Genomic DNA, 4,979 nt, shown 5'->3' on the forward strand with positions numbered 1-4,979 from the left:
ACGACGATATGACCGAGGTGTGTAACTGTGGAGGGGGGCACCACACACGGCTAAGAAAAATCTTGGAGTGCCTTTGGGGTGCCCCCTGCCCACGTATATAAAGGAGGGAGGAGGAGGTTGCCGGCCTAGGAGGGGCGCGCCTATAGGGGGAGTCCAACTAGTATTCCCAATCCTAGTTGGAGTCCCCTTCCTTTTCCAAGAGGGAAGAGAGGGAAGGAGTAGGAGAGGGAGAAGGAAAGAGGGCGGGGCGTAGCCCCCTCCCTAGTCAAATTTGGACTTGCCATGGGGCGGGGGCGGCCACCCCTTGAGGCCCTTCTCTCCTTTCCCGTATGGCCCATTAAGGCCCAATACTTCCCCGGCGAATTCCCGTAACTCTCCGGTACTCCAAAAAATACCCGAAACTCGGAACCTTTCCGATGTCCGAATACAGCCTTCCAATATATCGATCTTGTACCTCTCGACCATTTCGAGACTCCTCGTCATGTCCGTGATCTCATCCGGGACTCCGAACAACCTTCGGTCATCAAATCACATAAACTCATAATACAAATCGTCATCGAACGTTAAGCGTGCGGACCCTACTGGTTCGAGAACTATGTAGACATGACCGAGACACATCTCCTGTCAATAACCAATAGCGGAACCTGGATGCTCATATTGGCTCCTACATATTCTACGAAGATCTTTATCGGTCAAACCGCATAACAACATACGTTGTTCCCTTTGTCATCGGTATGTTACTTGCCCGAGATTCGATCGTCGGTACCACCATACCTAGTTCAATCTCGTTACCGGCAAGTCTCTTTACTCGTTCCGTAATGCATCATCCCGTAACTAACTCATTAGTCACATTGCTTGCAAGGCTTATAGTGATGTGCATTACCGAGAGGGCCCAGAGATACCTCTCCGATACACGGAGTGACAAATCCTAATCTTGATCTATGCCAACCCAACAAACACCTTCGGAGACACCTATAGAGCATCTTTATAATCACCCAGTTACGTTGTGACGTTTGATAGCACACAAGGTATTCCTCCGGTATTCGGGAGTTGCATAATCTCATAGTCAGAGGAATATGTATAAGTCATGAAGAAAGCAATAGCAATAAAACTTAACGATCATAATGCTAAGCTAACCGATGGGTCTTGTCCATCACATCATTCTCCTAATGATGTGATCCCGTTCATCAACTGACAACACATGTCTATGGTCAGGAAACTTAACCATCTTTGATTAACGAGCTAGTCTAGTAGAGGCATACTAGGGACACTTTGTTTTGTCTATGTATTCACACATGTATCAAGTTTCCGGTTAATACAATTCTAGCATGAATAATAAACATTTATCATGATATAAGGAAATATAAATAACAACTTTATTATTGCCTCTAGGGCATATTTCCTTCAGTCTCCCACTTGCACTAGAGTCAATAATCTAGTTCAGATCGCCATGTGATTTAACACCAATAGTTCACATCACCATGTGATTAGTTCACATCGCCATGTGATTAGTTCACATCGCCATGTGACTAATACCCAAAGGGTTTTACTAGAGTCAATAATCTAGTTCACATCGCGATGTGATTAACACCCAAAGAGTACTAAGGTGTGATCATGTTTTGCTTGTGAGAGAAGCTTAGTCAATGGGTCTGTCACTTTCAGAGCCGTATGTATTTTGCAAATTTTGTATGTCTACAATGCTCTGCATGGAGCTACTCTAGCTAATTGCTCCCACTTTCAATATGTATCCAGATTGAGACTCAGAGTCATCCGGATTCGGTGTAAAAGCTTGCATCGACGTAACTCTTTGCGACGAACTCTTTATCACCTTCATAACCGAGAAATATTTCCTTAGTCCTCTAAGGGTAATTTTGACCAATGTCCAGTGATCTACTCCTAGATCACTATTGTACTCCCTTGCCAAACTCAGGGCAGGGTATGCAATAGGTCTGGTACACAGCATGGCATACTTTATAGAACCTATGACTGAGGCATAGAGAATGACTTTTCATTCTCTTTCTATTTTCTGCCGTGGTCGGGTTTTGAGTCTTACTCAACTTTACACCTTGCAACACAGGCAAGAACTTCTTCTTTGACTGTTCCATTTTGAACTACTTCAAAAACTTGTCAAGGTATGTACTCATTGAAAAAACTTATTAAGCGTCTTGATCTATATCTATAGATCTTGATGCTCAATATGTAAGCAGCTTCACCGAGGTCTTTCTTTGAAAAATTCCTTTCAAACACTCCTTTATGCTTTCCAGAAAATTCTACATCATTTCTGATCAACAATATGTCATTCACATATACTTATCATAAATGTTGTAGTGCTCCCTCTCACTTTCTTGTAAATACAGGCTTCACCAAAAGTCTGTATAAAACCATATGCTTTGATCACCTTATCAAATTGTATATTCCAACTCCGAGATGCTTGCACCAGTCCATAGATGGATCGCTGGAGCTTGCACACTTTGTTAGCACCTTTAGGATTGACAAGTGATACGTCTCCAACGTATCTATAATTTTTGATTGTTCCATGCTATTATATTATCTGTTTTGGATGTTCAATGGGCTTTATTATACACTTTTATATTATTTTTGGGACTAACCTACTAATCGGAGGCCCAATGCAAATTGCTGTTTTTTTTGCCTATTTCAGTGTTTCATAGAAAAGGAATATCAAACGGAGTCCAAACGGAACGAAACATTCAGGAGAGTTATTTTTGGAACAAACGCAATCCATGAGACTTGGAGTGGACGTCAAGAAAGAACCGAGGAGGCCACGAGGCAGGAGGGCGCGCCCAGGGGGGTAGGCGCGCCCCCCACCCTCGTGGCTCCCCTGACTGACTTCTTTCATCTATATATACCCATATACCCCAAAAACATCCGAGAGCACCACGAAACCCTATTTCCACCGCCGCAACCTTCTGTACCCGTGAGATCCCATCTTGGGGCCTTTCCCGGCGCTCCGCCGGAGGGGGAATCGATCACGGAGGGCTTCTACATCAACACCATAGCCTCTCCGATGATGTGCGAGTAGTTTATCACAGACCTTCGGGTCCATAGTTATTATCTAGATGGCTTCTTCTCTCTCTTTGGATCTCAATACAAAGTTCTCCTCAATCTTCTTGGAGATCTATTAGATGTAATTCTTTTTGCGGTGTGTTTGTCGAGATCCGATGAATTGTGGGTTTATGATCAAGATTATCTATGAACAATATTTAATCTCCTCTGAATTATTTTATGTATGATTTGTTATCTTTGCAAGTCTCTTCGAATTATCAGTTTGGTTCGGCCTACTAGATTGATCTTTCTTGCAATGGGAGAAGTGCTTAGCTTTGGGTTCAATCTTGCGTTGCTCGACCCCAGTGACAGAAAGGGAAACAACACGTATTGTATTGTTGCCATCAAGGATAAAAAGATGGGGTTTATATCATATTGCTTGAGTTTATCCCTCTACATCATGTCATCTTGCCTAATGCGTTACACTGTTCTTATGAACTTAATACTCTAGATGCATGCTGGATAGCGTTCGATGTGTGGAGTAATAGTAGTAGATGCAGAATCGTTTCGGTCTACTTGTCGCGGACGTGATGCCTATATACATGATCATGCCTAGATATTCTCATAACTATGCACTTTTCTATCAATTGCTCGACAATAATTTGTTCACCCACCGTAATACTTATGCTATCTTGAGAGAAGCCACTAGTGAAACCTATGGCCCCCGGGTCTATTTTCCATCATATAAGTTTCCAATCTATTTTACTTTGCAATCTTTACTTTTCAATCTAGACAACAAAAATACCAAAAATATTTATCTTATTATCTCTATCAGATCTCACTTTTGCAAGTGGCCGTGAAGGGATTGGCAACCCCTTTATCGCGTTGGTTGCAAGGTTCTTATTTGTTTGTGTAGGTACGAGGTGACTTGCGTGTAGTTCCTACTGGATTGATACCTTGGTTCTCAAAAACTGAGGGAAATACTTACGCTACTTTGCTGCATCACCCTTTCCTCTTCAAGGGAAAAACCAACGCAATGCTCAAGAGGTGGCAAGAAGGATTTCTGGCGCCGTTGCCGGGGAGATCTACGCCAAGTCAAGACATACCAAGTACCCAGCACAAACTCTTATCCCTCGCATTACATTATTTGCCATTTGCCTCTCGTTTTCCTCTCCCTCACTTCACCCTTGCCTTTTCTTTGCCTTCTTCCCGTATGTTTTTTGTTTTGTGTTTCCATGTGCCTTCTATTTGCTTGCATCTTTTCTTGCTAAAAATCTATTGATATGGATCCACTTAAAGTGTTCTACTTGGATCATCTTCGATCCTTATGCGCTCGTGCTAAAACCCCAACTAGCCTAGTTGATGGGAAATCTTTAGATGAGCATGCTCATTTTGTGCGTCACCGTTTGTCTGAAAAAGGGAGACTCTTATGGGATCAAATAAACAAATTGCCGTGTTATGCTTGGAATCTTTGTGAAATGTATGATTTTACTTGTTGCTCTAAGAACCCTAAAAAATACCTCCCCTACCTATGTGAGTTTAATGATAATGAAATCTTATCTTCTTATGTAAAGGGTGTTTATAGTTACTACGATATTGAACAAATTGAAGAATTTGTTGCTTTTAAGGGTGCTTATGAAGTTGCTTCTTTGATTGAAAAGTATGATACTACTCTCTACGAATCTGAAAATTTTGACATACTTAAATATTGCTATGAAAACTATGCTCATAATGTCTATGTCAAAGAATTTATTGAAAGAATGACCGTTGCTTCTGAAGAAAATAATGATATGCATGAATCTATAGATAATTATGATTCCGATGATTTGATTGAAATATCCCTTGATGAACATGATGCTTGCTATTCTTGTGGCCATGATGCCAATATTTATGAAGATGAATTTGCTATAGTTCCTTATGTTAAACATGAGATCGTTGCTATTGCACCCATACATGATAGTTCCTTCGATGAAAAG

Source organism: Aegilops tauschii, chromosome 1, assembly GCF_002575655.3.
Source record: "Aegilops tauschii subsp. strangulata cultivar AL8/78 chromosome 1, Aet v6.0, whole genome shotgun sequence".
Taxonomy (NCBI): Eukaryota; Viridiplantae; Streptophyta; class Magnoliopsida; order Poales; family Poaceae; genus Aegilops; species Aegilops tauschii.